General features: G+C 39.8%; 1 long non-coding RNA gene across 1 annotated transcript; it reads right to left on the reverse strand.

Moving 5' to 3' along the window:
• Nucleotides 1–14344: 14344 nt before the first annotated feature.
• On the reverse strand, nt 14345–15898 carry LOC125289723. The gene is made up of 3 exons (XR_007192682.1): nt 15714–15898; nt 14711–14802; nt 14345–14608 (listed from the first exon to the last, which is right to left on the reverse strand). It is a non-coding gene; the product is annotated as an uncharacterized LOC125289723 (long non-coding RNA).
• Between the last annotated feature and the right edge of the window lie 3848 nt (nt 15899–19746).

The following is a 19746-nucleotide window of genomic DNA, read 5'->3' on the forward strand; positions in this document are numbered from 1 at the left end:
GTCATCTGCATAGCTATGATATGAAATCAAATTATTTTGAATAATTTGTCCAAGTGGGAGCATATAGAGGTTGAATAATAGTGGCCCCAAGATCGACCCCTGGGGAACACAATGAGCACATTTTCATGCCAGGAATAAACCATTTTGAATCAATTTATTGCCCATATTCCGTTTAACCTGTTAAAAGTAGAATGTCACATTTTGAGCATATTCCTGTTTACATAGCAATCGTCATTATTATATATGCAAGTTGTGTTATTTTCAATACATATTGTGTAACAAATAAAACTAGAAATGCAATTCCAAGGAATTACCAGTGCATGAAAATGCTAAAGTTGTGATGTAAAATATCATGTATAGTTAAAATAGATAATACAGAGATGGTTACTACGGTGATGCTAGGATAGACATGGTGGCTGCATAGCTTAAGAAAAGTTGATAGTTTAAAAGTAGACTGTTTAAAAGCTGAATGTAGATAGTTTAAAAGTTGTTGATAGCCAGTAGATAGTTTAAAAGTTGTTGATAGACAGCTAGTTTAATAGATAGTTTAAAAGTAGACCGTTTAAAAGTTGAAGGTAAATAGTTTAAAAGTTGTTGACAGACTGGAAGTTTAATGAATGTTGATATTCAAATAGTTTAATGGCTGTGTATAGGTAGATATTTGACGATAATTGAAAGTTGGAATGGCTCTATAGTTTGCTAGCAGTTATGCTAAGATTTTTAACTATGCTAACCATGCTACTTAGCTAATGTTTTATAGCAGTGCTAGCAATGCTAACATGCTAACCATGCTACTTAGCTAACGTTTTCTAGCAGTTTAATGAATGTTGATATTCAAATAGTTTAATGGCTGTGTATAAGTAGATATTTGACGATAACTGAAAGTTGGAATGGCTCTAATGTTTGCTAGCAGTTATGCTAAGATTTTTAACTATGCTAACCATGCTACTTAGCTAATGTTTTATAGCAGTGCTAGCAATGTTAACTATGCTAACCATGCTACTTAGCTAAATTTTTCTAGCAGTTTTGCTAAACATGTTAACTATGTTAGCAATGCTAACATGCTAACTATGTTAACCATGTGACTTAGCTAACCTAGCTTATCATTTTTAGTAGTTATGCTAACTATGCTAACTAGCATGCTAACTATGCTAACCATATGGTTTAGCTAACCTAGCTAATCATTTTTAGTAGTTATGCTAACTATGCTAACCATGTTACTTAGCTAACTTAGCTAATCATTTTTAGCAGTATTGCTAAAAAATGCTAACTAGCATGCTAATATGCTAACCATATTACTTAGCTAACTTAGCTAATCATTTTTAGCAGTTTTGTTAAAAATGTTAGCAATGCTAACTATGCTAACTAGCTACAGTGGGTAGGAGTCATAGTTGATGACAAGTAACAGTTACAATGGCTGAACAGTTAAAAAGTTCAGTAGTTTAAAGGGTTAAATTGTTTAACAGTGAAATGTTGTAGTGAGGACTTTTATTTTGAAACAGTTTTTGGCAGAGGAAGCAGTTGAACAGGATGTGTAGTCTTAATAGGGCCAGTTTGTATGCTTAAAGCCTGAGACTGGCAGTTGATCCAGGTGGCCTGAACACCTGCCATAGGATTCTAATTGCTTAACGGCCGTATTATGATGTCTGTCGGCAATGTTAAGTCTGGGGATTTTTAAAAAGTTTTTCTTTAATAGTTTAAAAAGTATAAAAGTTTCAAAGTTGAAAAGACATAGCAGCTTCGTCCGTTTGAATACCTACGTTACAAAGTTTGAATGAAGTTTCTAAGTTAAACTGTTCAAGAAAAATAGCGTACGGAAAAAGTGGTAAGCGGAATAATAATAAGAAGAAGTTGTTGCCTAGGAAGAACAGTACAGTGCATTTTCATGCACTGTAAAAAGGAAACAACACAAACTGTGTTGTCCCTATCTGGACACAGAGATGTGTTAAAAACAACACATTTGTTTTAAGGGTGCAGCTCTTGTATGATTGCAAGACTTAAGTTTGTCTCCTGGTCTTTCCAAAAGTGTGCACGTTGTTTCGCCATGATTAGGAAAGTGCATGAGAGGCAATTGGTTCATTTATCCTAATTCTGTGCGAATTGAGCATGTGCAGGCCTACAACACTCTTCCGTGGGAGTATATTCCATTTAAGGTGTTTTCATGACCCAATATTACGTTTAAAACAGGCATATGCTAAGGTGTGCAAATGGTTTATTAGTAAACCGAATATGGCCTTTTTCGGTTTACAGCGGGAAAATAAGTATTGAACACATCAACATTTTTTTCAGTAAGTATACTTCCAATGAGGCTATTTGCATGAAATTTTTACTAGACATTAGTATTAACTCAGATAATCCACCCATATAAAAAAATCCAAACATTAAAGTCCATAGGTAGAGTTATGTGCAATAAAGTGGAATGACACAGGAAAAAAGTATTGAACACGCCTGCTGAAATTTCTTAAATACTTTGTGGAAAAGCCTTTATTCGTAATGACAGCTTTAAGGCATTTCTTGTATGATGAAACTAATCAGTCACAGTATTCTGGTGTGAGTTTGGCCCATTCTTTTAAACAGATAGTCCTTTAATATTGAAGATTTCAGGGGTCCCTGTTGTGAATCCTGATCTTTAGTTAACTTCCAAAACTGTTCAATTGAATTAAAGTCAGGGCCTTGATTTCCTTTCTCTGAAACCAATTGAGAGTTTCCTTTGCTGAATGGTTTGGATCATTGTCCTGCTGGAAGGTCTAGCCATGTCTCATCCTCATCATCCTGGTGGATGAAAAGATTCTTCCGGAACAAAATGACTCCATTCATCATTGCCCACACCATGATGCCACCACCTCCAAACCTCACTGTTGGTAGGGTATTTTTAGGGTGATGCACAGTGCCATTTCTCCTCCAAATATGGTGTGTAGTATGACATCCAAAAAGTTAAAATTTTAACCAGAATACATTCTCTCAGTATTTCATAGGATTTTTCAAATGTTGTGTAGCAAACTTTCAACGAGCTTTGACATGTTTTTCTTCAGCAATAGAGTCATGCGGGATGTGCGTGCATAAAGGCCATGGCGGTGGAGTGCATTACCTATGATTTTCCCTGTAACAATTGCACCTGCTGCCTCCAAATCTTTCTGGAGCTTTCTCAGAGTGGTCCTTGGCTCTTAGGCTACTCTTCTGACTATCCTTCTGACTTCCTGGTCAGAAATCTTGCAAGGAGATCCTGTGCATGGCCAGTTGATGATGTAGTGATGTTCCTTCCACTTGCAAATAATGGCTCCAATACTGCTTGCTGGATGATTCTGAAGTTTTGAAGTGCATCTGTAACCAGTTCCATTAATATGTTTTGCAACAATAAGGTTGCAAAGATCTTGGGAGGGCTCTTTGCTTTTACCCATCATGAAATATTTCTTGTGTGACACCTTGCTAACAAAAAACCTTTATAGCCCACCAGTATGTACTAACCCAGCTTATATCAATTTGTACAGATAGGAGGGATAATTTCTCTAACTACTTATAGATTCCAGTTTGTTCCTTGCCATTCTTTGTGTTTGTGTACTGCTTTTTCTTACGCAGCTTGTGTTCAATACTGATTTTTTTTCCCTGTGCCATTCTACTTTTTTACTCATAACACTACTTTTAGACATTAATGTTTGGATTTTTATATATGTGTGGATTACCTAAGTTAATACTAATGTCCGGTGAAAATTTCATGCGAATAGCCTCACTGGAAGAATACTTACTGAAAAAAATGTTGACGTGTTCAATACTTATTTTCCCCGCTGTATTTCAATCAGAATAAGGTGTTTACAAGACACACGCAAACTCGGTTTATTCCCAATAAACTGATTCGAAACCGTTTATTGACTGCATGAAACCTCATTGACAAGGAAATTGCCTTCTAACTGAGCCAGAAAAACACAACCGGCGGCAGTTAAAAACTGTAAATGCTGGGTTATTTTTTCAACCCAAACGCTGGGTTGAGGCTGTTGGGTCATTTTGTTGGTTGTTTTTACTCATATTGGGTCATTTCTGTAACCCAGCTTGCTGGGTTGATAGTTTAGGGCTGTGCTGCCTCCTGTCCCCACCTGACGTGGAGTACACTACCCAGCACCAGGGTGACTTCAACACAGCTGCATAGTTACTTGAAGGTTGAGAAAAAAACAAATCGGCAGGCAGGCATATTCTTTCAACCGTCAAGTCCAGCAGCTGTCAAAATGCAATGGAAATCGGGTGATTTCGGAAGGTATGTATCTGCTTTTATTTATTTTTATCCAGACGGATTTTAAAAGTTCACCCAGAGACATACCCTTCGTGATATCAAGGAATATTCTGCTGGAATAACTTTTACAACGAACTACAATTAGCATACCCTGGGGATCAATAAAGTATCTATCTATCTATCTATCTATACCAGCAGCTGGTAGGTAACGTTAGCAGACTTGGAAACTTTATGCTAATTAAATATGCTTCGTGGCTAACGTTTGTCAACTAGCTAACACAGTCGAAGTAGTCTCTTCACAACACGTAACTTACGATAATAATCATGCCAAACAAAATCTTATGAAATCATTCAGGGTAGCCTCATATTATAGCCATTTAACCTACTGGGTGGTTCTTGGTGGTAACATTAACTTGGATTCACTAATTGAATAATGTGTAAACATTAGCTAGCTAACGTTAGCACTGCTGAACTTATGTTTGTCAGCCTAATGTTAGGCTAATGGTAATGTTAGTGTTATCAAGATCTGACATAAACGCACGTTTTGTAGGCTATTACCGGTATTATGTTTAAAACAACTCCATAATATTAGGTGGTCATGGTTTCCGAGTGTGCTGCACTAATAATTTGTCTCCTGGTGGATTTTTGTGTCTGTCAATATAATTCACTGGTTCATGCAAGTCTTGACATAAAGTGCTGTAGCTAACAGTGATTAAAATGCACTCTTTTTTTCTATGATTGACAGGGCTGACCCCCAAAACGGACTTTGGAATCTGCATGCCTTCATGGAAGTGTCACAAGCATTTTATACTAGGCTATCTATTCAAAAATAAAGAAAAATATCAAATGAATAATTGTGTCGACCTGTTTTATTTCATTGCATGGCTTTTGATGGCTATTTGATAGACTGTTTATACCATGACTAAAGCTGTTAACAGAAGGTGTGACTTTCAAGTAAGTAAATACAAACTTTGAGTTATTGAAAGTTTGTAACAGCAGAGTATTTTAAAAATCAACCAGTAGTTTTTGGGGATTTGGTTACATAACCCAAACATTACGTAACTTTAACTAAACAGTTGTGTCAACATAACCCAACATATTGGTTAAATTTCAACCCAGTTGTTGGGTTAAATTTAGTAACCCAATTTGCTTGGTTTAGATAACCCAATGCTGTGTTGGACCCCATTTTACTCAGCAGCTGGGTTGAAAACAACCCAGTTTGTGTTCACTGTGTGCTGAGTGTGTTTCACTAATTCACGGATTGGGATAAAGGCAGAGACCAAATTTCCCTCATGGGATCAAAAGAGTATACAGTATATACCTACTGTTTACTTATACTTGGTTATTGTTGGATGTGTTTATTATGCTGCTGCCCACTTTGCACCCCTATAATGGCAGTAATATCTATTATGCAAGTGGTGATGGTGTTTGACTAATAAACAATTTAACATGAAGTTGGGGACATATGTCACATTGCCTCCCTCCTTACCTAGATGCATGTTGCTATAGTAGCCTGCTGCCCACTTTGCACCCCTATAATGCCAGTAATATCTATTATGCAAGTGGTGATGGTATGTATGAGCGGGTAGATAAACAGTCACTGTGCTTAATTCGTCCGCCGCTCACGGCCCTCGAACCCGGCACCTCAACACTCACCAGCATGGGAGTCAAACGCTCTAACCACTGAGCTAAAAGTCCAGGCTTCCAACTTGGTTAGAAGCGTTCTGAAGGTTAGGGGTGTGAGGATTTACACGCGCAACTAGCATGCTAGCTCAGTTTGCCTCCATTACACTTACCTCCCTAAATCCTCACTCCCATGATCCGGGTCTTTTACATTTCCTTACAAAATAAAGAGTAGGCCTATCATGGATTAATATCCCAGTGATACAGATATGGGTCTTGTCTCAGGGCCGGACTGGGACTAAAAAAAGGCCCTGGACTTTCTTACACACACACACACACACACACACCCTGTCTCATATACTTTGGCAGTCAAGGTATCCCATTGAAAAATAAGTGGTCACATTTTACAAAAATACTAATTATTGATTGGGTGTTGGGTGAGAATGTGGGCCCCATGTGATTAAAATACTTTTGGGCCTCCCAGATACTAGGGAGGTTCTGGGGCATGCTCCCCCGTGACAGAAATTTTGAAAAATAACCCCTTAAATGATGACTTCTGGTGAATTTTGTGAAACTAATTGATAAATTGACTTATAACATATTATATTATAATATATTGATCGCATATTATAATACAACCTATAAAAACCTACACAGGTTGTTATGTTCAACTCATTTTAAGCAAGTCTATTGGGAGTTTGATCTCATTAAGAGCAAGCTTTGAAGAATGTACAGTAAAGGTCACACATGTAAAACTAACCTGAACATGACATTTATTGAGGGTACAAATCAATCTACAAGTCAATCTTATAAACATTATCTTATAGACTAAACAAAGCACTGTCAGGCTTATATTTTACCTCTAGTCTGTAGGCAAGACAGGGGTAGTTCATTGCAAATAACCCTTTATAACATGTATGATCTGTTTACGTGTTATTGTAGATTCTAGTTTTTTTTTTATTTTCATTTAATTATATATGTTTAAAGCAACACCAGAGAGTTTTTTGTACCTTAATATAATGTTACCAAAATCGTTTCAGTGGTTCATCAACTCGTAACAGGGTGAACGACACTTCTGCATTCGCTTCACGGCCCTCTATCGGCTATAACCGCACTATGTAAGTTTGCCAGATCGGGTAGCGGATCTGTAGTTCGATGGAATGAGACATAAGAAACTACCAATTTTGACTTGCATCTGATGTCGCGATACATCATACTTTCATTAAATCGCCGTGTCTGTGTTATTTGCAAAGCCAGCGCTAAATAAACAAATAGCATGCGTGCGACAGAGGAAAAGTGCTTTAGTGTTGCTTTAATGAAAAGGCCTTCTGCCTTTTTTTGGCGACTTTTAATTTGAAAAGGGGTTATTGTGATACTTTATGTAGGCCTAGTGTATGTCATCTGCTCTTACAGTTGTGTTTTATGAATGTTTTATGAATAGTCTACGTACCACTTTGTTGAACTGAAGAAAATAAACGGTAATGCCTAGATGTACAGCAAGCCTATTCGAAGCCCCTTTAAAAAAACATCAGCATCATGTTTAAAACTGGATAAGGGGTAAGGTTTAAGTCACATCAAACTCACAATAGGCTACGATAAAATTGTTTGTGGGGTAAAGTTTGTTAATAGCCTAAATATAGCCTACCTTTGGGGGAAAACTGGTTAAATGTTGCTGTTCTCCCACTGTTTTCTGTTGCCTTGTTTTTCATTTTTGATAGGCCTATCCAAGTTCTCGAATACATGTTACTGACTAACTAGATAGATAGATAGATAGATAGCTAGATAGATAGATAGATACTTTATTGATCCCCAAGGGGAAATTCAAGGTCTCAGTAGCATACAGACATCACACCCACATTCACTAACAGCAGAAAGAATTAATTAAAAGTATATCATATAAAAAACACAACTAAGCAATAAGGACAGTAGAAGATAAAGAATATACTAAAATACAAATTATACTAAATAACACAAAATCTAAATCAAGTCTAAAAACAGTATCCACATAGTGGGTGATTAATCAAGAGGCGCTTGCAATGACTGAGGCAGGGACTGAGCCTGTGATTCTCTGTGCAGAGTAAGGTAAGGTGCTCTGTGTGAGTGAATGTCATGGTGATGGTGCAAATGAGTAAGTCCAACAGTGTAACAGTGCAAGAATAAAGTCTAGAGACCAGCATAAAATAAATATGGACATATAAGAGAGTAGGCAAGGTAATATAAAAAAACAACTATGGAAAAACTATATATATCACCCCCACCATCACTGGATATTGCACCCAGCAAGTGGACAGACAGTACCCAAACATGGAGAGGGTGGAGAGGCAAACAGACTATGCGGAGAATTCTCTCTCTCCTCTTCCCTTAAGTGAAGCATTGAACAGTTCAATGGCCCTGGGGACAAATGACTTCCTCAGTCCGTCTGTTGTGCAAGGCAGTGAGCAAAGTCTCCAGCTGATCAGGCTCTTCTGCTTTACAATAGTGCTGTGGAGTGGATGATACTCATTGTCCAAAATGTTGATCAGTTTGGTCAGGGTCATTTTGTCAGATATTGAAGTGATGCACTCCAGTTCAGCTCCCACTACAGAGCCAGCCTTCCTTACCAGCCTGTCAAGTCGCCCAGCATCCTTCTTCTTTGCGCTTCCTCCCCAGCATACCACTGCATAGAAGAGGACACTGACAACAAGAGACTGGTAGAACATATTGAGAAGCTTGCTGCACACATTGAAGGACCACAGCCTCCTCAGGAAGTACAGCCTGCTCAGCCAGTCCAGTTTATTGTCCAGGTGGAGACCCAGATACTTGTAGGTGCTTACCACCTCCACATTGACCCCATCAATGGAGACTGGTAGCAGAGCGGGCTTAGACCTGCGGAAATCCATTACCATCTCCTTGGTTTTTGAAGTGTTGAGTTGAAAGTGATTGAGTTTGCACAAAGTCCTCCACCAGGCTCCTGTACTCCTCCTCTTGCTCGTCCCTGATACACCCCACAATTGCAGTATTGTCAGAAACTTCTGCATGTGACATGACTCTGTGTTGTAGCAGAAGTCAGATGTGTACAGGGTGAACAGGACTGGGGAGAGCACAGTTCCCTGTGGCACTCTGGTGCTGCTGATCACAGTGTCAGAGAGACAGTTCTTCAGTCTGACGAACTGTGCTCGCCCGGTCAGGTAATCTGTAATCCAGTTTACAAGGTGAGCATCCACACCCATTTGCAAGAGCTTGTCTCCCAGTCTGAGGGGTTGGATGGTTTTAAAAGCACTTGAGAAATCAAAGAACATGCACTTCTCACAGCACTTTTCCCCTTGTCTAGGTGAGAATGTGTCCTGTGTAGAAGATAAGTTATGGCATTGTCCACGCCCACTTTCTCCTGGTATGCAAACTGTAACGGGTCTAGTGCATGGCGTACCTGGGGTCTGAGCATACCTAAGACCAGTCGCTCCATTGTCTTCACATGTGATGTTAGAGTGACAGGCCTGTAGTCATTAAGCTCACTGGGGTGTGGCTTCTTAGGGATGAGGGTGAGACATGATGTCTTCCACAGTGTTGGAACTTGTCCGAGACGTAGACTCGAGTTGAAGGTGTGCTTCAGTGGCTCCCCCAGTTCAGCAGCACAGGCCTTGAGTAGCTTTGGACACAGTCTGTCAGGTCTGGCTGCCTTCTTGGGGCGAAGTTTCTTTAGTTGCTCTCTTACTTGATCTGCTGTGATGATGAGGGGGGGGAGGAGTGCATCTGGGATCTGTGTGTCTGATGGCTGTTGACTGAAGTCGTTGTCACCTCATTGTTCGTGATCGCCATGTGGGGAAGGGGTGCAATATTCAGTGATGGTGGGGGTGCGATAGCCTGTGATGGTGGAGGTGAGTGTTGCACTGGCAGGGGGTGGGGGCTGGGGGATGACCACCTCCTTGATGTCCCTGTCAAGGCTGGTCGTGGACACCTCAACAGGCACAGGTGGGGGCAGGGCGTGAGGTGATGGTGGCTTAGGTCGTTGAGTGTCACCGGGATGCAGGGCTGGAGGGACTGGGAGACTGGGAGGTGGGATTAGGGCAGGCACGCAAATAAGAGCAGTGTCTAAGTCAGCAGGGGGTGGTAGACAGACCACTGCCATTGGAGCTGGAGCAGGGCAGTCAAACCTGTTGTAGAAGTGGTTCAGCTGGTTCACCCTGTCCAGGTCCCCCTCCACAGAGCTGCTGCTCTTCTTAAGGCCAGTGATGGATTTTATACAGTCCCACACCTCCTTCATGTTGTTTTCCTAGAACTTCTGTTCCACCTTTCTTCTGTAGTCCTCCTTAGCCTCTTTTAGCTTGACTTTGAGTTCCCCTTGCACGCGCCTCAGCTCTGCCATGTCCCCCTCTCTGAACGCCATCTTTTTCCTATTGAGAAGGGTCTTGACATTGCTGGTTATCCAAGGCTTGTTGTTAGGAAAGCAGTGTACAGTTCTGGCGGGAACAACAATGTCCATACAGAAGTTCAGGTAGTCAGTTGTGCAATGTGTGACCTCCTCTAAGTCTTCTCCATTCTGTAACACACTCCAGTCAGTGCACTTGAAGCAGTCTCTCAGAGCCTCATCCGCTTCAGGTGTCCACTTTCTGAAGGTGCGTGTGGCAACCGGTAGCCTCTGTACTTTGGGCTTGTACATTGGCTGGAGATGAATGAGGTTGTGGTCTGACTTTCCCAGTGGGGGAAGGGGGTTTGCGCTGTATGCATCCCTCACGTTTGCATACATGAGGTCTATTGTCCTGTTTTTCCTTGTAGGGCAGTCAACAAACTGGTAGAAATTCGTGAGTGTGGAATCCAGTGTTATGTGATTGAAGTCGCCAGAGATAGACGGCCGTTCTGGACTTTTCCAGAACACGCAGATTGCCAGTCCTTCCTGGTCTCACCTAGGCTATTTGAAAATGGGCTATTCGAAAATAGGCTGTTTCAGTTCAAAGTTTAATGGGCATAAGTCACGACTTGTAACAGAGGTGAATATCGTAGCAAATAGCCTATGGTGATGACACAGGCTTTAAAACATTTATTTCACTCTCACTGGAGTGAACGTACAACATGGGGGATAATCTGTCTCTGTTCACCAAAAGCTATGGTTTTGCTAACCTGTTCGCACAATAAATAATTTCTGAAATGATCTCTCCATTGTTAACGTGCAATATTTCTTCATGTGGGGTAGTGTCAGGAAGTGATGTGCTATTGCAGGCAGGCAATTTTCACTTCACATGTGTCAGACAGAAGACGGGCTCTATAGGCCTACACTCTCTGTATTTCTATTCCTCCGAAAATTGCGTTAAAATGGTGTGTTTAGTCGTCAGAATTTCAAAAACATTTGCCAACTTTAAACTTTTCTTAAAACTGGGCTGTGCTTGCATCGCCTAGATATCTGTAAATATTAGAATCAGAGAATATAAATCTCATGGCTAAAAGTTTGTCATTGTAGCCTTAATGATTTAATGGAGCCACACCACTTTTATGACACTATGGCATATGAATGCTGTTGACCTTCAGTTTTGTTGCTGCTGTGCATGGAGGACAGGCCAATTTTGAGTTCACAATAATGCCGATAACCATCATTTAGGTAGCTATATTCATAACAAAATGTTATATGTCCATCCCTGCTCGTAAGTAAGGGGAACCCTTTTCCGGGTAATGGTGTGGGATTAACACTTGGGAAGTTGGGAATTCACTAAATAACACTAACCTCATCAATACAATGCTCATTTCAGAGATTAGCCTCCCCGGGAGCAGCTTGATTATAACAGAGCAGTTATTTAACAGAAATAAATGAAGCAGAGGAGAGAGAAGACACAGAGTTAAGAGCATGGAGACAAGAAAGAAGAAGACTAAGGATACTACTGCAGCTTAAAGGACAATTCTGGCGCAAAATGAACCTAGGGATTTATAATACATGTGTACCGAGTTCGACCATTCGCTGGGATTTGTTTTCATGCTAGTTGAATGTGACCAGTTTTATTGCAAACCGCTAATTAGCTTTTAACGCTAGCCTTCTGGGCAGACGTACAGTAAAAAGTAATCACTATTTCTATACCACTAACAAGGCTCAAAATAGCACCACACTTACACAGTAACATAATGAGGGTCTCTACATGTAAACTCAAGCATTGAGAACTTTGTAAGTGTACAGGCAGTTTATTAAAAAGAAACACATTACCGTTCACGTCTGGTTCACATACAGGCAGGCACCTTGGGAAACTCTAGGATCTGAAGTGAATCTCGCGTGAAACGTTGCCGAAAGAAAGCACTGAACACATAAGAGAAGCACTGAACGCAACAGGAGACATAAGAGATGGCAGGTTATTTGAACGAATTTGAAGACATCGAGGATGAACCCTTTCGGTTTGATGGACGTCCTTATCTTTTCGAGCTGGAATATACCGACGAAGAGCTGCGGTACACTTACAAAGTTCTCAATGCTTCAGTTTACATGTAGAGACCCTCATTATGCTACAGTGTAAGTGTAGTGCTATTTTGAGCCTTGTTAGTGGTATAGAAATAGCGACTTAAAACATACCTCTTTACTGCCTCCCATAGTTAGGTATGGTGCGGTGTGGAACTTCACCCACCTCAGGGATTTTTGAATGGACCACCCTGCTGAGTCCCCGTGTGACTGGCCATACCTGCGCTGGTGTCGACTACCCCTCACCATGCCTTAGTTATGCTGCTATAGCATAGTGCTGTCATGGACTTTTCATGTGCCATGCCGTACAACCCCCCCTCCTCTCTCCCCTTCTCTCTCTCTCTCCCCTTCTCTCTCTCTCAACTCTCCCTCTCTTGCCTATTCTCACTATGATTTACTGTAACAATATATAGTACCACTGATTACTTATTGACATTAACCATTTTGATTTTCAGTAATACTAACCCACTCTACATTTCTCTTTCTTCCCCCTTACTGTACCTCACTTGTATAAGTATAAGTATAAGTATATATATACTTTTTGATCCCGTGAAGGAAATTTGGTCTCTGCATTTAACCCAATCGGTGAATTAGTGAAACACAAACAGCACACAGTGAACACACAGGTGTGTGAGGTGAAGCACACACTAATCCCGGCGCAGTGAGCTGCCTGCTACAATGGCGGCGCTCGGGGAGCAGTGAGGGGATAGGTGCCTTGCTCAAGGGCACTTCAGCCGCGGCCCACTGGTCGGGGCTCGAACCGGCAACCCTCCGGTTACAAGTCAAGAGTTGCCGAGTGCTAACCAGTGGGCCACGGCTGCCCTGTGAGGTATATCATCACCAGTCATCAACCATCCGTGTGCCTGGCCCTCCTCTCACCCATCCCACCTGATGTCCTATCCTCGACTGGCCTATTACTGTCCCCCTATCTGGATTCCTGGCCCGTACAGCCCCATCACCTCTGACAACTCTGCCCGGATTCCTGGCCTGTCTGCCGACCCACCACTTGCCCCCTGACAACTCCCTCTCCCTGGACAATTCCAACGCCGGACTATTTCCACTTTCTCTCACTAAATCATGATTAATGCATTATCATACCGGATACGTAATCATCCCACCTCTTGTAACTTTCACCTCAGGTGCTTTAAACACCATGTCCTATTCTCCACACCTGACTATCATATGCATTTGTCATGTATACAGACCTTACTGTCCGTATTGACCCTACACAGTAAATCGGCCAGTGTTAATTTTACTCTATGGGTGTTAATTTTAACACTATTCCAGAGTTTATATAATCCTCACTCATCAGTGTTAAAATAACACTTGCCATAGTGTTGCCGTATTAACACTAGCCTAGTGTTTTATAATTAACTCTATCAGAGTTAAAATTAACTCTATTGGAGTGTATCATTAACTCCATCAGTGATTCATAATTAACTCTTATCAGAGTTTCAAAGCTAACTCTATTGGAGTAATTAATTAGTTTCTAGAGCCATATATTTATCAAAATAAACATATTAAACAAACCACAGCAAATTAATTACTTTTCTTTTTTTTATTAACGTTTGCCATGATATGGCTCAAATCAATGTGCAGAGGTACAATATATATGTCAAAGTTTGGTCCATAAGCATTTTGTTGAGCAAAGGCCTTATACTCATACAAATCATTGACTGTAACAATAAAACAATGTTCCTCACAATCCATAACCACATATGCATGAAAATGCTCTGCAACACTGAGTAAACATTTCATAAACAAGAAATAAAACAATATAATCAAGAGATTTTTTACAATTTCACAAACTTGTGTTTTGCTTCAAACCTATTACTAGAGATGTGCAATAATGGGCCAATTTTCCATAAGCAAGACAGATAATGCACCATGAAGTGATGTTACATGTGGGTATACCCAAAGTCCTTTTAGGCAAGTCCCTCCACTCAGCAGCCATATTGCAACACATTTTGGGCACTTATCGGGCATCTATTTCAGCAGGCTTCACAACACCAATCTTGCTCCAGCGGCAAGATCACAACACATGATTGGCACAATCAATGTCTTCACAACACACCACATGATTGGCTCAATGTATTCACATGTCCACGTTTTGCCACGGAGGGGGGTGTGATGTGTGTAGACAACACCATACGTTACAAACTAACCCCATGCATTTCTATGGAGGATTTTTTGAGTGCTGTGTCTCCTCATTAGAAAGTCTACCTCCTTAAAAAGCTCATGGTGTTCATGTATTCCAAGGCTCCCGAGCTGTTCTTGACCAAACGCTGCGACACTCGTTGCTTTAGGCGCCATGCCAGATAGCCTGTCCCTCTTCCAGCATCGTAGAAGTGTTCCTGCAAAATAATGTGGGCAAGAACTATGATTATCCAGATCAATAGTTGAACATTATTATTATTATTATATATAACCTTAAATGGAAATGAGTAAAATCTTACATAGCCATTGGTGGAGTAAGGATCCCTGAGATTAGGAAACAGTCACAATGCCGAGTGCATATCTTTTTCTTTGACTACGTACTGGTATCTTTCTAAAAACAATAGGAAAATTATATTAGATATATTCAGACAACATTACAAGCTATAAAATGGAAGAGTGATTAAACATGGATTATGGATAAAATATAGACTTAACGCTTCTTGCCACTAAAATATGCTTAAGTAATATTACATTACATTACATTTGGCTAACATATTTTTAACCAAATCGACTAACATGGTAGCAGTTTAAGTTTTAAAGCAATTCTCTCAACAATTTTAGGACAATTTAAAAACAGTGGAGTACAGTAAGAATAAGTGCATCAGTGAGTGCTGTTTTTAAACAGTTGAGTGTCAGTTCAAGACAGGTGGTAAGTACTAGGATCAGCAAGACTTGTTGTAAGTAGTGCTATGAGAGGAGATGTTCTCTAAAGAGCTGGGTCTTTAGGAGTTTTTTGAAAATGGAGCCACTGTGTAGTTGGTAATAGATATCCCTACAGCTAAGGTTCTGCCTTATAGCATTTATCAACCCCACAATCACCAGTTCAATATTGTTTTTACACAGCAATTCTACTACCAAATACCTGGATTAAAAGACACCAATTTAGGGTTTTCTTGTCACTCTGCAGGCAGGTTGTGTGAGGCTATATGTGCACAATAATGATTTTTCATTTTATTTCACATTACATTATTCACCCTATTACATGCACTCTATTTTTCTCACTCAAACAGTCAATTGTGATGTTATGTTACACTGTTCTCTCACTTTGAATGAATGGAACGATAACATTGGATCATCATTGGTAAAAATGGCACTACCACTGAAAAGTCTGAGTAGGGATGTCCTGAGATCCTGAGAACCCCACCCATGGAATCCCTCTCGTTCAGTCAGAAAAGAGTTAATAGTTTGACTGGACCTAACTGTTGTATACAATTAGATTAATTTATTCAAAACAAAACATACCCATGGACCAGGATATTCAGAAGATGCCTTCTTGTACAGTGTGTCAAGGTGCTCTACTATACTCCTCCATTATTTCCTCTCCCATTTAACTCTTCTCCAGAACCTCCTGGACCATCTATGCGTAAAAAAAGAAACAATAACAGTGATACACTTGTAAAGAGAAAACTTACATGCACCCTCTAAAAAGTGTAACTCCAGAGTACAAACAAGAAAGCTAAGGGGGCAGCTAGAACGTCAAAAAACAAACGCTATTTAATACCACTGATAGTGCTCAAAATATAATTACACTTCTGTGGTTGTGTGATGAGGGTCTCTACAGACAAACAGAAGTATTGTAAACTTGGAAAGTGTACGGGTTATAACAAGACCTGTATCTGAAGGAAGCAAATTGCTTGGCTTTGTGTTCCAGTAGCATGAAATCAGTGGGATTTTGATCTTGCAGCACTGGATCTGCAAGCAGATCTGACTGAATCTAATAAACATACTTTACGTTCAGCCAGATCTGTGCAGAGCTGCAAGATTGAATGTGCCCACTGATTTGACACTACCGGAACACAAAGCCAGGCTTCTGCATTTTGGAGACGAGACAGACAAGGATTTCTCCTAGTGATATTTTAATTTTAAATGCTCACCTGTTTGGCCTTTTTCTGGTAAATCTCCTATGGCAGAGGTGTTCTCTTCTTTTGCACCAGTGGATTGATGTGCCTTGTTTGAAGAACAAGAAAAAAAAAATGGAATCTTAAAGGGCTGCTTTAAGAAATTCAGTCTCCGATTTTATTTCACTTAATTCAATTAAAGGGTGACAAAATCTTTTTTTTTTTTTTAACCTTACCCACTTTATTTGGCGTGAACAACACGTTTCACATTTTTCTTCATCAGGTTTGAACGTGAACCTAAAGCCTTCACGCCAAATAAAGTCAACAAAATATACCCTCCAGTGTGCGATTTATACTAGTTTTTGACTTTTTAATAGTTATACTGCACACCATCAGCACCTGGAAAAGGGCTGTGCACAGGGATTTTGAACCTTGATTGATTTCAAATGTATTTCTTAAAAAGGATCATAAGGATCTGCATTAACTCCAGCCAGGATACAAAGTGTGCGTGTGAAATCATTAAGAAACATGCCTAAGGTCAGGCTGATTCATAGTCTAAAACAAGCTAGAAAAAAAAAAAACAAGTGTTGCAATATGGCCGCCGAGTGGAGGGACTTGCCTAAAAGGCCTTTGGCTAAACTCACATAAAACCTCACCTTCTCGAATTAAACTTTGAAAAGAAAAACCAGGCTGCAGTTTGAGGTACTTTTTTCTCCACGGTACTGGACATTGATGAGCATTTTGCTGACCCTGTTAAAACAAAGAAAATTATTACATCAATACAAGAACAACAATGATTTGACTATCAGCAGTATATCACCTAACCAGCAAAGGACTTCTAAACTTTATTCTGACATTATTTTATCTTAAAATATGTTCATATAATCCCTACTTTTTAAGCAACACGACTGGTAATAACTTAAATAATTTCATTAGGCAGTAAACTTGTCTACATTTTACCATATCCATAAAAAAACTGCATATAATTTCAGAGAATTAACATTTATTACTCTGCTCAGCTGTAACGTTATGCCTGATGGGCTGAATATCCTTATGCACCTGCTTGCAAGCTAGTATTGAACCACAATTTCTACAAATATCTAAAATTAGTATCAGCTAGCTAACTTCTATACTCTTTGGCTTACCTGCACCCTTTATAAGTTAGGAAACAAAGAAATTGATCTAACCCAAATAAAGCCAACAGACTCCAACAGAAACTAATACCAGTGCCATACAGAGAATGGAGACTGCACCGAACCAACCAGGCTAACGGTTACCTTACACCTCTGTTTGCTACAAATGCCTAACAGTTAAACGAATGCCCTCGTGGTCTCAGCTAATGTTAGCTAGCAGCAATTTTTAATAACCAAGCAATAGTGTTCAGTTCAACCAAACGTCAATGAGTCGACAGACTGTTATAATTAGTCAGTCAACAGATTCATTTGTGCCAGGTGAGCATTTGGCAGCACACTAACGTTAGATCGCTATGAACAGTGGAGTTCTGGCTGTAACTAATGTTAATCAGCTAGGCTACGTTAGCATGTTAGAGCTATTCCCACAGTGGGTATTCAAATTCCAACCGCCTTTTCGAATTTCAGAAAGGACTTTAAGACGTTGTCGACTCCAATATTATATTAATGTCAGTTTACAGTTTAAGTATTACAAATTAACATAAAGTTAACCATTTCAATTTGATAAGGTTATAACCCACCGAAGTTATGTTAGCCTGCTGGATGTTTTACCAATAATTTTCTGAGCTAGCACTAGCTATCATAGCGACCTTGCTACTAGCTAGCGACCAAGCTAACGTCACCAATATTTCATAGTAGGTAAAAACAAGTTGGTATGAAAACATATACCTGTGATGTGACATTACTTAATTGTGTATTTGTCGTAGTTTTCATGCTAGCTTACAGAAGTAGAGGGAACACATGAATTTACCTTTTACTATCCCACGCTGTACTTCAATGGCGTCCATCTTCTTTTCAAAAATCTCAACTGAAGGACCGGAAGTGTAAATGACTCCACCCCAGAGTTCGTACATTCACACCCACTTAAAACACTAGGTTGTGAGTTTTAATTACACCGTGGGTGTACATGTTTGTTCAAACAACTCCCATAGTTACACTAATTAACACTAATGAACACTGAAAAATATGTCTCTGAAAAATTAACACTTAATAACACTGTCAATTTTACTGTGTAGGCAGATGGGTCAGGCCCTTGAGTCATGGATCTGCTCGAGGTTTCTTCCTATATGTATCTCTAATTTTAGGGAGTTTTTCCTCACCCCTGTTACCCATGGGCCTTCTTTCTTTCTTTCTTTTCTTTTCTTCCTTTTTCTTTTTTCTCTGATTGCCTACATTCTGTAAAGCGCCATGATACATGTGTAATGTTTTGGCGCTCTATAAGCAAAATAAATTGAATTGATTTCTTTTTACTGTACGTGTGCCCCAAAGGCTAGCGTTAAGCGCTAATTAGCGGTTTGCAATAAAACTGGTCACATTCGCCTAGCATGAAAATAAATCCCAGCAACGGTCAAACTCGGTACACATGTGTTATTAACCCCTAGGTTCAGTTTGCCCCAGAATTGTCCTTTAAAGAGATGACAACTAAGAGGGGAGACAGAGAAAGCAACTACAAATACAAATATACAGCAATGTATAGTTAAGAGAATCCTAATGAATCATGTCATCTAAAAATAATTTGGTAGGCTTAAAACCAGCCTTAAAACTAAGTTAATACATTAATTAAGTGGTAAGAGCAGTTTGATTTATTTAAAAAAAAAAATAAATCTTTTTTCACAAACAAATGAATTAAAAAGGAATGAAGAGTATACTGCAAAGGAGACAAAAGACATGAGACAGCCGCCAAGAAAGAATAAGAACACTGATGCGCCTGAAAAGACACCACTAGAACATTTGGAATTGCAGGAGTGTAAATTTCAGAGAATCCCTTACGTTGGAGGAGGGGGACAAAAGGTAAGCCATTTACTTAAGAATGCAAGTTGCTTCACATAATTACATGTTTTGCCTCCTAAATATGGCCTCTCCTTTGTTTCATGAATGTCACTTACTGAGTTTGATGACTTTGTCAATGGAATGCATTGATGATGTTTCAAAGAGCACAACTGCCAAAGTGTCATTATGGTATGTGACATGTCCTAGGGTGTGTTGAATGATCTATCTAGGTAGCTGTGTGTTGGTGGGTGTGGGTGTATATTTTTAGGCGTATGTCTTTGCTAGTTTGTGCATCAGGGAGGGGGATCCTGATATGTGTTGACGACTGGATTCCAATGCAAATTAAAATGACTGCTGATGTTAAGGGTCAGAACCACACCTATATAAATATCTAATTTGAACAGAGAATCATTTGAGACATTTCAGGTGCTCCAGGAGACTGGACTCCGGGACTACTCAACGAATAGAGCTTCCCAA

This window comes from Alosa alosa, chromosome 24 (genome assembly GCF_017589495.1).
Source record: "Alosa alosa isolate M-15738 ecotype Scorff River chromosome 24, AALO_Geno_1.1, whole genome shotgun sequence".
In the NCBI taxonomy this organism is placed as follows: Eukaryota; Metazoa; Chordata; class Actinopteri; order Clupeiformes; family Clupeidae; genus Alosa; species Alosa alosa.